Below are 15,427 nucleotides of genomic sequence, written 5' to 3' on the forward strand. Positions count from 1 at the left end.
GTTTCCATAAAAGTCTTTGGTGCGGTACTCTGTCGAATGCTCTCTTGAAATCTAGATTGATACTGTCCACCCACCCTTCTCTTTTCTGTAATGTTTCTGCAACTCTGTCATAATAGCTTAGCAGATTAGTAACATGATAATCCCTGTCTGAAATCAAACTCCCTTTCTGTGTTCATATTGTGTTCTGCTAGATGGTTTATCCAAACTTTTCTTATCAGCTTTTCCAGTACCTTACAACACTGGTCAGTGATACTGGTCGGTAGTTGAGTGGATATTGTCTATTCTCTTTCTTGAATAGGGGAACAATGTTTGCTTTCCTCCAAATATCAGGTAGTTTACCTTGGCTCAAGGATTTCTTGAATAATAAATGTCTTGGTCCACTTAACCCCTTTGCACATTCATGTAGCACCCAACATGAAATTTTGTCAGGACCATCTGCGTTTCCTTTTTCTAATTTACTTAACTCCTCCTGTATTTCTTTTTCTGATATTTGTGTATCTGGTAATATGTGTGGGCATGCATGTTCCATATCATCCCTCTCAAAATTATTTTCTTTTGTCAAAACTGATTGGAAATTTTTATTTAGTGCTTCACAAATATCTTTCTCTTGTGTGTAGGTGATCCCCTTGTCTGTAATGGATTGTATTTTATCTTTACTTTGGTTTTGCCTCAGTTGTAGCTGTAAAATAGCTTCAGGTGATCACTACTTTTATTTATAATGTCTTCCTCAAACTGTCTTTGAGCTTCTCTCCTTATTCTTGTGTAACCGTTTCTTGCCTGTTTATAGTTACTATATGCCCTCTTGCTATTGTGTCTTATGTACCTATTCCACAAGACTCTTTTTTCTTTTGATATTTTCTTATTCTATATTAAATCATTTTTTATTTTCATTTCTGCTTCTTTGTGATGAGATGTAATTTCAGACTCCTATTTCATGAAGGTCACAGAATTTTCTATATATAACATTTAATTTTTGTCCTCTAAGCTCGTTTTCCCAGTCTGTTTCTAAGAAGTACTTCTTCAGGTCATGGTAGTTGCATTTTTTGTAGTTTAGGCTCTTTTTGTAACATACATCAATGTTAACTTTGTCATATGCAATCCTGAAGTTGCAATTTAATATTGCATGGTCTCTTTTGCTGAATGGAGGGTGATACATTATATTGTCAATATCGTTTTCTTGCGTAGTAAATATAAGATCTACTGTAATACTGATGGTACTCGTACATCAGGTCCTCTTTATGGTGGTTTCCTTTACATGCTGTGTTAGGAAAAACTCCTGCACAAGATCCAGGAGCTTTTGGTCCCAACAGCTTTCCTGGCTTTTTATATCTAGTGTGTTCCAATTTATACTTGTATTGCAATCTCCAGTTAATATAATTCTTTCAGATTTCTCCTCCATTTTATGTAATAATGCTCTTAAACTCTGAATTGCTATCTCTGCCAGGTCTTCATATTCGCCTCTTTCTCAAGTGTTTGATCTGGGTGGCATGTATAAATTTGCCACAATTAATTTCTCTTCAGACATATAAATCTCTTCAGCGATCAGTTCTACTTGTGAAGGTATATCTAGTTCTATTTTGTTGACTTGTAGATTTTTCTTTGTTAATATTATAATTCTTCCCCCATTTTTTAAGTTCCTATCTCTTCTCCACATATTGTATTCTTCTAGGTTTAGGGTGTCGTTTGATATCCTTGGTGTTAATTTTGTTTCAGTTAGGCGAATAATATGTGGTTCCTTTTCTCTGATATAATCATTCATCTCTAATAATTTGGATACCATTCCATCTACATTTGAGTACATCAACTTAATCATATTGTTTACATACTTATCCAGGGCTCTTGCTACCTTCCAATGGTTGCAAGTCATTTGGCTCTTAAGGTTTCAGATTTACAAGCCAAATAAAGTTTTAATAGCCAAACTGACTATGAGCGGAAATATTTTACGAGCAATAAATATATTTATTTATTTACACATTGTGATGATTAGCATCATATTATGGGGTTTCTTGCTTGTGTACTGTTGATTATTAATGATGGCCACAAGGTATGTAACATGTAATAAGAACTTGAAGAAATAATTAAAAAACAAATCTCCTTTTATTGCACAGTGAAAATCAAAACATCTCCATTTTATGTAGAGTACAATAATGAACAACTGGCTAATACTACAAAGTAATTTGGAGTTGTTATGGAACAGGAAAACTAAAATAAGAAACTAAAACAAAACAAAATTAAATTAAATACTGTAGCAATGAAATACCGCAGTATTTTATACGTAAACTAAGTATCTCAGAATAAAAGAAAATGACTAGATGAAAAATCTACTGTCTTCTCCATTTCATCTGGAACAAAATTATAAGAACCACCACTAATACTATAAGTACAAAATACTGTAATTTGAAATTCTTATGCAACAGCAAAACTAAAATATGAAACTAAAACGAAAACAAACTAAAATATCAGTAAAACAATGAAATATCGTAGCGTTTTATACCTAAACTAAGTACAAAAAAAAAAAAAATAAAATAAAAGACGAGCCTGGAATCAGTTTGTTCACAGGTTATGTAAACTCTCACCACTGCTACGACTGACACCATTTATATTATTTACATAAGAAACAATTAACATTAGGCAGTCAAATAGGGGTTAGACAGTGAACAAGTATTATAGGGTTGGGGAGAATGAGGTTCCTGTGGGGAACTTTTGCATAACCTGTCTTTTTGACAGTATACATCAGGCCTCTGGCTCTAATACGCCAGATAATTGGGAGTTTACTTTATGTGTGTGTGTGTGTGTGTGTGTTTGTGTGTGTGTGTATTTACTTATATGTAGTATACAGGAATTGAGCTAAGCTCGTGTTGTCCTGTCTCAGTATCTTCATTTATTCAATCTAGTTTTAAACACATGATTGTTCTTTGCCTGCACCACCTCCTCGTCTAAGTCGTTCCAAATACTTATGCTTCTATTCGGGAAACTGAACCTTTTAAGATTAAGACATCTACTTTTCCTCAACTTGAAGTCATGACCTCTTGTTCTTCCATCATCCAACACAAAAAGATCCTCTCTATCGACTCTTTCGAATTCTCTTACATTTCTAAATATCATGATCAAGTCACCTCTTTCTCTTCTCTCATGCAGCGTTGGTAACTTCAGTTTTTCCAGTCTCTCTTCGTAGGTGAGTTCCTAAACATGATATCATCCTTGTTGCCATCCGTTGAACCCTCTCTAGTTTATCAATATGCTTCTTCAAATGAGGTGACCATACAACAGCCGCATACTCTAGCCTTGGTCTTATCGTGGTCACTTTCAACTCCCTCAGCATTTCCTCGTCCATATAATTAAAAGCCACTCTCATATTGGTCAGTAATCCATAAGTTCCTCCAATGATTTTGTTTATATGTTTTTCTGGTGACAAATCATCCTGAATAGTCACTCCCAAGTCTTTCTCATCTATTCTCTTACAAATGATCTCATTGCCCATTTTATATGTCCAGTGCAGTCTTTTTCACTCATTCCCATTTTTAATACATGACACTTCTTGGCATTCAAATCCATTTTTCCAAGTCTGGCTGCAGGTTTGGAGTTTGTCCAAGTCCTCTTGCAATTCTTTACAACTATCAGTACTTTTAATAAGTTTCATGATTTTAGCATCATCTGCGAACATACTCATGTAGCCTAACTATTTAAACCCTCTGGTAAATCATTTACATAAATCAGAAACATTATTGGGGCTAAGACAGAGCCCTGAGGTACTCCACTAGTCACGTTTCTCCACTGTGAAACTTTATCTCTTATAACAGTTCTCATCTGCCTTCCTATCAAATCATCTTCTATCCACTTTAACCCGTCACGTCCCGAGCCTTTCCGCACCTATGACATCCCCCAGTCCCGAGCCTTTTTGGAAAAAAAATTTTTCTTATGAAACTTCCGCTTAGGTCGAGAAACTATGGAAAATCTTGAAGAAAGTTGTCTCTGCAGTCTATAAGTGGTCTATACAGGTGCGGTTTCCCCCCGCAGGTATCGTATTCTGTAATGGGCTGGATATGCGTAAACGTTTTCTATGGTAAGGAGTAATGGGACAAACAACACACAACACCTCTACATTTATTGAATTTGTACTAATAAACAATAACAGTAACAATATAATGGATTTCAGACACATATATAGGAAAAATAAGCATTGTACCATCGCGCGAGCATAGCGAGTTAGGTCCGAGTCGTATCATGCTATCTGCTAATTTTCTGTTATGAGTCTACCGATCATTTTTTCTACTTGTATACTTCTGTTTCAATGACAGTTTACTAATTACAACTGTTTGTAAGTGATTTCAGATGTTTTCATTCATTTTGATGACATGCAGCATAAGTTTAGCGCACATCAGCTTAGTAAGCGCACTCGCTATGTCTCGTATTTCAACATACCAAATTGTTTTATCACTTTCTAATTATTTTCCCATTTACATAGAACCTTTCCCCCACCACTGTGAAGGTTTTCAATTATTTTCATTCATTACGAGGGCATTTAGCGATATGCTAGCGCCTATTCATGTAGCAACCACGATCTCAAACACTCGTGTTTCATCATCTACTTTATTTATTCACTCCAATTATATTTTCCCACTTACATTACACACGTTTACACCCCTCCAATGCACTGTACATACTTACTGCCATTATTTATTCAAGTGAGCGTGAGAATATCGCCTGAAAATACCCTCGCAAGGAATGTTACGTCATACATAATACTCACACACTTATATACTAATTCACGCACACACTTATATACTAATTATTCACTTTATCACTTGCTGACTTTTATTTTGACTAATACGTGCCTTATTCATTCGACTAGGCGTCAGGAAATCTTATCTTTATAGACACGCTATGAATATTTGACTTAGGAAATACATCATCATATACAATAATTTGAACTTATATTATACCAGTAAGAATGTCACATAATAGAAAATATATAATAAGGGGCCGTATTTATTGCACTGAGCGACAGAATATCGCATCAAACAACCCTCTCTATGTAAGTTTCAACTTAGGGCAGATTTATATACTTACACCCAATGTTTGCACTTATGTTCTACCCGTAGGCACTTTATACTAATATTTGGCGATCCACATGACTGATTTTTTCACAGAGCGTCTGTCTGTCGCATTTACATCATAATTTCTGCGTCCTTTCGCAATCACACCATGCTAAAATTGCAGCAACGTGTGGTATTCACTAAAACATGGGTGAATACACAGACCCACGTCACACTGCACGCACTCATAGCGGGTGTCCTTCCTCTGTGTCGTGAGTCGCACCTGGGAATTACTGCACACGTGACACCTGCGCTGGGGCCTAGGTCTGTTGGGCTGGGGCGGGATAGGAGTGGGGAAATGGCGGGCGGATATTCTCTGGGGAGTGTGGGTAATAGGGGCAGTGCGGGGGCGCTGTTGGGGCCTTTCAACCGCATATTTTGCAAAGATTTCTCGTGTGAGCTCCCTCACAAACCCTTCAAAGGTTTCCTGAACTCCTGTGGTCATGGCGTGAAGGTGGTGGCAATTCAGAGCAGTGATATCTAGCAAGTGAAAGAACAGTTTCTTATACCACTTCATCGTGGTCCTGGCACACTCTACCGTCGATATCATGGAGTCTGACTGGTCCACGAGGCGCATGTTTATATTATAGTCCATGACACATTCAGGTTTCCAAACACGACGCCTGCTCTCGCTATGGTAATCAACAGAATCAGTACGGTGCATCAAGGGGCGGTGAACCGTGGACAAGAGGCTTACTTCTCTGTTGTGGTTCCACATTGTTGCAAGGATGTTGTTTGCTTTGAAGAAGACAACCTCACTCCTTGCAAGTTTCCGCCCTACCTTGACCATGTGACGCCGGTTCACCTTTACAGTTCCACATACTCCCGTTTCATGTCTGTGAAGATAACGAGCGAGAAGAGGGCTAGTGTACCAGTTGTCGAGGTAGAGAACGTGACCACGATGAAGGTAGTCTTGTATCATCGTCTTTACCACTGCTCCAGAAAGTCCTATACTTCGATCTTCTATTATGTCTGTCTGTGCACCGGTGTACAAGACTATGTCTTGCACGTATCCAGTCCTACAGTCACACATAACAAAGATCTTGAACCCAAAACGGTGCCTTTTGCTGGGTATATACTGTCTGAATGAAATATTGCCTCTCCACAACACGAGACTCTCGTCTATGACGAGATCTCTATAGGGATAGAATGAGGATCGAAAGGTTTGCCTGAGGTGATCAAAGACCAGCCTAATTCGCCTCATTTTGTCCGTGTTGTTTGTATTTGCAGGGTCATTAGCATCATAAAAATGGAGGCGACTTAGAATTTGTTGAAACCGATTACGGCTCATCACTTGACCAAATATGGGGGTAAACATAACAGGGTCCCTAGTCCAGTAAGCAGGAATTCTATTTTTTCTTATTATACCCATCAAAAGGACAAGGGCAAAAAATAAGAACATTTCTGGAATGGAGACAGGGTAATCATAAATCATTGAATGCCTACTCCTTCTTCCCAATCTTTCACTTTCTAGCCGCTGGCCGCTTGCAAACAGGTTTGTTTGAAGCACGATCTGATCAACGAAGGCCTCACTGAAAAACAGGTGGAAAAAATCCAACCTGCTTGAATTACAGTGAATACCTGGTGCAATGCAGCCAGATCGCCCCTGCTCAGTGAAGGGGTGAATGAGGGAGAAAATCACTCCCATCCTCCCAATCCCACGACACAAATCCTCGTCCCCATCACCGCCTTCGTCTGGGTGGGGAGGAGATCCTGGTTGGGGAGGTTGGGGAGAAGGAGTACGGAGGGCTTCCCCACTGTCACTCCTCTTCCCTCTGCCTTTACCCTTTCCCTTTCCCTTACCCTTACGGCCTTGAGGAACATTAGGGGGCTGTGGGGATGAAATAGTTTGATATTGGGGAGCAGAAGACGTGCTGGGGAGTGGTTCCTCCCCACCTTCCCCCTCCATTACCACACCACGTGCTCTCTCACGCAACCTTGCTCGACCACGTGTTAGGGGATATTGGGGAGCATAATACGTGCTTTGGAGTGGTTCCTCCCCACCTTCCCCCTCCCTCACAACCCCACGTGATAAGGAACGCACCCGCACTGGCCCACGTGATCCACTCTGCCGCCTCACACTGCGTAGGGAGAGCAATGACTCACCCACCTCACTCTCACTTTCCCTAATCCCAGGAATGTCCATTTCACTCCCCACTCCCTCCACTTCACTTCCTACCGCCCCAAACAGAATGCTTGGCCCATACCTGCTTAGACGACGTGGTGTGCGCTCTGGGCCACGATGCGTAATCACCTCCCGCCCATACCACGTGGCAGCACGTCCCACGTCTCCGTCCTCGTCCTCGTCCTCGTCCTCGACCTCGAATTCGGCTTCCAAGGCACGCTGGGGATAGGGATATGACATACCACGTGCCTTCTTTGCCTCCTGCCCCTCTCTAGCAGCACGGTAAGTCACGTACTGCCGTTTCCTTGGTGACGGAACTTCCTCGTCACTGCTGGTGGTTTCTTCCTCATCTGGCTGCACATAATCTTTGTCCATCTCCTCGTCATCCAGTGGGGAATCACTGTCGCCGGTAAAGGTGTCCAGGGCGACTTGAATTTCGCTCTCTGAGAGACCTCTCTTAGCCATGTCTGAGCAGGACCGTGGCTACCAGGTGAGTGGACGAGCGGCGGGCTAGCGCGGGTCGCGCGGGGTCGCCGAGTGTCCCCGCCTGGTGGCAGGTAGGGGAAGGTCAGGCGAGGGTACGTACCGCAAATCAAGCGCGAAATTTGAAAATTGTCGAAATTATGCACATTGCAATTGCACGACGTACTGGTACGTCGCCGGGACTGGCAAATGCAAATCATGGTGACGTACCCATACGTCGTCGGGACGGGGCGGGTTAATAGTTTCCCATGCACCCCTCCAAAGGTCTTCAACTTCCACAGCAGTCTCCTATAGGGCACCCTGTCAAATGCTTTCTTTAGGTCAAGATAGATGCAATCTGCCCATCCCTCTCTTGTATGACATCAATTACCCTACTGTAGAAACTTAATAGGTTAGTAAAACATGATCGTCCTTCCCTAAAACCAAATTGTCTTGGTGTTATCACTTCATTTTCATCTAAATGCTTTATCCATCTTTTTCTAATAATTTTCTCGCAGATTTTACAAACAATACTAGTAGGTGATACAGGTCTATAATTGAGTGGATCTTCCCTATTTCCACCCTTGAAGATTGGCACAATATTTGCTCTTTTCCAATCTTTAGGTAACTGTCCATATTCCAGCAAAGTCTTAATGATGACATAAACAGGCCACACTAACTGGTCTGCATATTCCTTCAGGATCCATCCAGACACACCATCTGGTCCCATTGCCTATCTTACATCCAAATCCCTCATCAGCTGCAGCACCTCATTCACATCCACTGTAATTTCTGCCATTCCCGTCACCCTGGGTTCTATTTCAGGTTCCCTAAATTCCTCTTCCAGCACATAGACTGACTGCAGTTTGTTGTTCATTATTTCACACAATTCTTCTTCTCTTTCATAGGTTTCATCTCCATCCCTCAATCGTATTATACCGTCCTTAACTTTCATTTTACCATTCACAAATCAATAAAATAATTTCGGCTCCTTTTTATATTTAGTTATAATATCTTTTACACATTTCCCCTTCTCTCTGCACCCTTACATATTCATTTCTTACCTGCTTGTACTCCTCCCAAGCCCTTTCACTATACTTTCTACTCACTTTATTCCATGCTCATTTTCTTGCCTCATGTGCCACTCTACATATGTTGTTAAACCATTCTTCCTTTCCATAGCTGCGGAAAATTTTGGGACATATATACTAACTCCTGTTTTACACACTTCTATCAGAAACGCATATTTCTCGTCAACATTTGTGACTTTATTCATTTTACTCCAGTCTACATTTTGGAAAAAGTTCCTCAGGGAAGGAAAGTCTGCCTGCCGGTAATTGCATCTATTCTTCCTGTGTTTTTCATCCCTTTCTCCTTCCCTTAATCCCACCACTTCCATCTCAATAACCAGATGATCACTTTTACCAAAGGGGTATTGGTAGGTTATGTTCATCACATCATTTGGGTCCTTTGTGAATACTAAATCAAGCCTTGATGGTTCGTCGTCACCCCTAATTCTTGTATTTTCTTTAATTACTTGGGTTAACATGTTTTTCATCACCAATTCCATTAATTTATTTCCCCATGATTCCTTATTGCTCCCAACATCCATACTTTCCCAGTCCACTTCTCTACAATTAAAATCTCCCATTATTACTATTCTATTTCTTTGTTCAAGTATCAGCTTTAGTTTATTAATGGATTCTCTTATTAACTGTTCATAATCTTCTTTTGTCCATGCCCTAGGTTTGGGAGGCATATATAATACTATTACATCTGTTTTTTCTCCATAACTGTCTTCTATTTCAACTCCCAAAAGTTCAGCCATGGTTTTTTCAATCTCTGTATTTTTTGCTCCTAGGTCACTGCGGGTTAAAATCATTATACCTCCCCCAAACTTGCTTTCTCTATCTCTCCTCCAAATATTATAACTGTTCCATCCAAATAATTTAATATCAACATCTCGTGGCATTTTAGTCTCCACCAAGCAAACAATTTCAGGTTTCTTTTCATTTATATAGTCTCCAATTTCCCCTTTCTTGGATATTAACCCATCCACATTACTATACATGATACTTAGAAGGGTGTGTGAAAGGAGGAAATTGAAAGTAAATGAGAATAAAAGTAAAGTGATGAATTGTACGAGGTTGGTAGATGGTAGGGGGATGAATATAGTTTTGAATGGCGAGTTGCTTGAGGAGGTAGAGTGTTTTAAATATCTAGGGTCACATGTTGCTGTGGATGGAAGAATAGATGCAGAAGTGAAGTTAGAATAAATGAAGTAGGAAAGGTGCTGGGAGGAATGAAAAAAGTGTTTAGATGTCGTTCGCTTAGAATGGATGTAAAGAGGAGGCTGTATGAGGGTGTTGTGGTACCGACTGCATTATATGGGGCTGAAACATGGAATATGGGTGTAGCAGAGAGGAAAAGACTGAATGTAATGGAGATGAGGTGTCTGAGGAGTATGTGTGGAGTGACGCGTATGGATCGAGTGCGGAATGATGAAGTGTGAAGGGGAACTGGAGTTGTTCGGGAGATGGCTGGTAGAGTTGAGCAGATGTTGCGATGGTTTGGGCATATGGAGAGAATGGATAATAAGCGATTGGTGAAAAAGATAACTAGATCTGATGTGAGAGGTGTAAGGCTGAGAGGAAGACCACGAATAGGATGGATGGACAGTGTGAAGAGAGCGCTGGATGCGAGAGGGATGTCTGTTGAGCAAGGAAGAGTGGCTGTGTGTGACAGAAATAAATGGAGAGAAATTGTGAATGAATAAGTGATGACGCAGCCCTGAGGGGATATTCTCCCGCATTTGGTCTGATCAGCTATTTCAGGTCAGGTGCGGGTAAGGGGATGAGTCTGTTATGATGTGGCAGGGGTAAACCAGCTCTGCTGTCGGGCCCTGCTGCAGATGTCAGTGATTGCATTGCGCAGTTGACCCTTGTGCGGTGTGGTGCGGTGAGGATCTGTCCGTTCTCCCCTTTGGGGCTAAGATGTGAATGAATGTGTTTGAATGGATGAGTAAATGGGGAGTGTGTCGTCCTGTCTCGGCTACCTCCCTTTCCTTGGGGGAAGCAGCCAAGGTATATAGATAGATAGATAGTTTTATCTTTACTCATTCGTCTCTTATTCGCTGCCATATCCATACCCCTTGCTTCCCTCACTTCTAGTTCCTCACATACCGCTTTCATATCCATCACTCTCCAAAAAAAAGTTTTACATTCTTCCTCTCTCCTCTTGTCATTTTTTCCCTTCACTTGTTCCTTCATAGATTTTAAAACTTCTCTTTCTTCTTCATTCAAATCTTTTCTTACTCTAACATTTTCCATCCCTGCCTCTTTGTTAAGTTTCCAGGTCACCTTATGCATTTCTTTTACTACACTTTCTGATAACAACTTAACTCTCATTGGTCTTGTTTCCCCTTTCTTATAAGGCCCTATCCTCCTTACTTCCTCAATTTCTTTTTCCCACTTGTTTCTTTCAGGATCGATCTTGCCCAATATTTTTCTCACTTGATTCATGTCTCTGTCGGGTCTCACGGATCAAACCTTTTCTTCCTCTTCCCTGTTTCCAAATACTACCACACATCTGCTCCTTTCTAAAGTTTCTCTCACTACTTTCTCTTTTTTCTTCACTATTTTCACTACATTTTCTTCCATTTTTTTTTTTTTTTTTTGGTTCATTTCCCTTTTTTCCTGAATGATTTCCCTTCCATGCCACGTTGAGTACACCGCTTCCCGTTCGATCAGCGAAGTTAAGCAACGTTGGGTCTAGGTTAGTACTTGGATGGGTGACCGCCTGGGAACACCAGATGCTGTTGGCATCCCTACATCAAGTGGGGTTGGTGGAGGATTAGTGCCCCTCCCTGTAAAACAATTAACTCTAAGCCCTTGGCCACCCTGTCTGGGATACATGGCGTCTGGCAATGAATGAATGAATGAATTTCCCTTAAGCTAACCACTTCTTTCTGTTCTTTTTCCACATGTGCCCACTTTGACTTTTGCTCTTCTAACACACTACTCACCTTCTCCATTTTGTTACTGCTCTCTTCTAGTTTTCTCCTCATTTCAATATTTTCTCGTTTCAACTTCTTGATCTGTATTTTCAGGAATGTTTCTTGATAGCAGAGCCTCCACTTTCTTCTCTAATTCACAAACCCTCATGATCAACGTTTTAACCAAATCCATTACACTTGTTTCCTTGTCAAAACCTGGAAATTCAGGTCCCTCGATGTTTACATTGTCGGCCACGTTGAATGTTGGTTGCAGTACTGAACAGCTGTTACCGAAATTCCTATAAACATTCATGTGTACTCACCGACAATAGCTCTTTACATTTTTGGTGATCTATATTAATTTACAGTACTTTACACTTTAGATAAGACTAAAGGAGACAGGACAAACATAATTCCTGAAAACTACTTAAGGTTTGCAGCAGTGGTTGAGAGGCAGCTGAGACACGTCCGATCGCTCTGACTGCTCCTGTCTGTGTGTGTGTGACTATCTCAGTTTGTATATCCGTCAGTCTGTGCAGGTCCACCACAATTTATATTGCATTTTGCCACAAGCTTATCCATGCAAGTATCAATCTATCTGCCTCTTGGTATCCGTCTATCCACCTAACTGTCTATCTCCTATCTATGATGAAGCCGTAGAGACAGGGAAACTATGTGTGTGTATGTAGTTAAAGACAGAGTACAGTATTATTGCACTAAAAAGTATGGGATGCGGTACTTACTCATAGAATACCTCTCTCTCTCTCTCTCTCTCTCTCTCTCTCTCTCAGCCTGCGATCCATAAAGCAATCTTCCCACACACGTTAATAAGACTTCCAACCATGCTGGCATAACACCGTGTACTTTTTTTATCGGAATTTTTCACTTACCATGCATTTAGTTTGGGTAAAAAAAAAAAAAAAAAGCTGTTGGGATGAAAAACCTAAGAAAAATGGTTTTCCCGATCATTAGGAGGTTATGCACTCACTCTCCTCTGACTCTCAGCAGGATAATATTGCCTGGTATCCACTGAAATAAAATACTGGAAGAGAAGTGGCCATGAGGGGTTAATAATTGACAAAATGGGTAATTAATGATTAACTGAATAAGTGAAAAAGAAGAGGAATTAGTTTATCAAGAAGTGACACACACACACACACGAGACACGGGAGTGAGAAGACGTGCCTGGCATCGCTCCACACTGCACCGGGTCAAACTCGGCCCGCAAATGGCCATAACTAAAAAGTATCTTTATATGAGTCGAGCTTAGTACTAGGTCCAACTAAACAGTGTTCTTATATATATATATATATATAGATAGATAGATAGATAGATATAGATATATAAAGGAAGTTTAAGTAAAAGTGTTGTTGCAACAACATAATACTGTACAACGAAGTTGGCAGCAGTGCCGAACAAGCAAATCAGCTGATTCATTGCTGACCGTTTTGTCTCGGTGTCTCCGATGGAGAGGAATGCTAAACTGCAAGTAGAAGCTTTTTGTTAGTACCAGAAGATGGCCACAATCTTTGGCAAATCACCTTTGGAAGGAGTTAAGAAAAGGGACAAAGGTAGAAAGCAGGATAATGATTTCTACCAGGAACTTGTGGAAATGGAGATGCATAATAAACTGGTAGAACGAGTGCACAGACTAAAGAAGGCTTTTCAGAATGAAGTAGATTAAAAAAACAGTTGCACATGCAGAAGGAAGAAAATGAAAATTTGGTAAAGGAGATTATGAAAGACACAACAATTGATGAATTATCAGTTGAGGTAGGAACACTTGGAAGATCAGTGAAATGGCAAGCACAGTTGTCAACTATGAGAGTACGAGTATTGGGGAAGAGTTCAGAAATGATACAGAGACAATAAGGCAGGCAAGCACTCTGATAGATCATAGTAGTGATACTGAGAAGATAACCCAGGTGAATGAAGTGATGCAAAGCTACAAAAATGATGTGGAAACCACATATGCTGAACGACATATGCTGAAATGGTGAAAGTAAGGAAAGACTTGGAAACAAAAGTTGAAGAAAAGAGCATTAAAAAGGAAGAGAAGAAAATAATCCAAAATTGGTCAAAGATCCAGCATCATCAACAAATCTATAGTAATCACTGGTATAGAGGAGGAAGAAATAAGAAACAAGATTTAGAGAGACAAAAAGTAGATGGCAAATGTAATGAACATATTGAAGGAAGTGTCAGAGGAAATCTGTAGTAAAGACATAGAGGAACACAAAAGGCAAGGGAAATATGAGAAAAATAAATCAATGCCCCTGAAAGTAACCTTCTAGAGTGTAAACACTGTGGAGGAAATACCGAAAAATGCAAACAAACTTATGGAAAAAGAGGACTTCAAAAATGTATGGATCAAGAGATGTCTAACTCAGGAGGAACTTGGATTACTAAAGGAGAAGAGGGAGGAGGCAAAAACAAAGAATGAGGGAAGATCAAAGGAAGAGAAGAAATTTTTTTTTTACAAAGTAATTGGACTGCAGGTTCGAAAGTGGTACATAAACAGGAGGGAATTAAAGGAGAAAGGTAGTAGGCCCAAGTCATGACAAGTATGTAAACAAGATGATTAAGTTGATGTACTTAAATGTACATGGAAGAGTATCTAAATTACTATAGATGAATGATTATTAAAAGAAAAAAAAAAGGAACCACATATTGTTTGCCTAACTGAAACAAAATTAACACCAAGGATATCAAGCAATACTGTACACTAAACTTAGAGGAATACAATATATGGAGAAGAGAAAGGAGCTTAAAAAAAGGAGGAAGAATTATAATATTAACAAAGAAAAATCTGCAAGTCAAGGAAATAGAACTAGATGTACCATCACAGGTAGAATTGATCACAGTAGAGATTAGTACGTCTGAAGGGAAAGTAATTGCGGCAAATTTATACATGCCGCCTAGATCAAACATTTGGGAAAAAGAGGAATATGAAGACCTGGCAGAGAAATCAATTCAAAGTTTAAGAGCATTACTACACAGAATGGAGGAGAAATATGAAAGAATTATACTAACCGGTGATTTCAATACAAATATATACTGGAATACTCTAGATATAAAAAGCCAGGAAAGCTGTTGGGAACTAAGGCTTCTGGACCTTGTGCAGGAGTTTTTCCTAACACAGCATGTAAATGAAAGCACCAGAAAAGAGGACTTGACATATCATCGGTACTAGATCTTATATTTACTAGGCAAGAAAATGATTTTGACAATATAATGTATCACCCTCCAATCGGCAAAAGTCATCACGTAGTATTAAGTTACAACTTCAAGATTTCATATGACATAGTTAATAGTAATGAAAGTTACAAAAAGAGACTTAACTATAAAAAGGGAAACTATCGTGATCTAAAGAAATTCTTCTTAGAAATCGATTGGGAAAAAGAGCTTAGAGGGCAAAATTTAAATGTTATATGTAGAAACTCTGTGAACTTTACGAAATAGGAGTCCAGAAGTACATCCCACAGCACAAAGAAACAGAAAAAAAAAAAAATGGTTTAACACAGAATGTAAAAATTAAAAAGAAAAAAGGGATTTGTTGTTGAATAGATACAGAAGACACAATAGTGAAAGGGCATATAACAACTATAAAAAGGCAAGAAACGATTGTACTAGAATAAGGAGGGAAGCCCCAAAACAGTTTGAGGAGGACATCGTAAATAAAAGTAATGATCAATCGAAGCTATTTTACAGCTACATCCGAAGCAAAACCAAAGTAAAAGATAAAATACA

General features: G+C 39.7%; 1 protein-coding gene and 1 pseudogene across 1 annotated transcript in view; both read left to right on the forward strand.

Moving 5' to 3' along the window:
• Positions 1–15,427, forward strand: part of LOC145399245 (potassium channel subfamily T member 2-like) — a 340,618-nt gene that overhangs the window by 79,677 nt on the left and 245,514 nt on the right. The window lies entirely within an intron of this gene.
• LOC145399386 (5S ribosomal RNA) lies at positions 11,387–11,506 on the forward strand (annotated as a pseudogene).

This window comes from Coenobita brevimanus, chromosome 48 (genome assembly GCF_032717465.1).
Source record: "Coenobita brevimanus isolate Jiangsu-jjx chromosome 48, ASM3271746v2, whole genome shotgun sequence".
Taxonomy (NCBI): domain Eukaryota; kingdom Metazoa; phylum Arthropoda; class Malacostraca; order Decapoda; family Coenobitidae; genus Coenobita; species Coenobita brevimanus.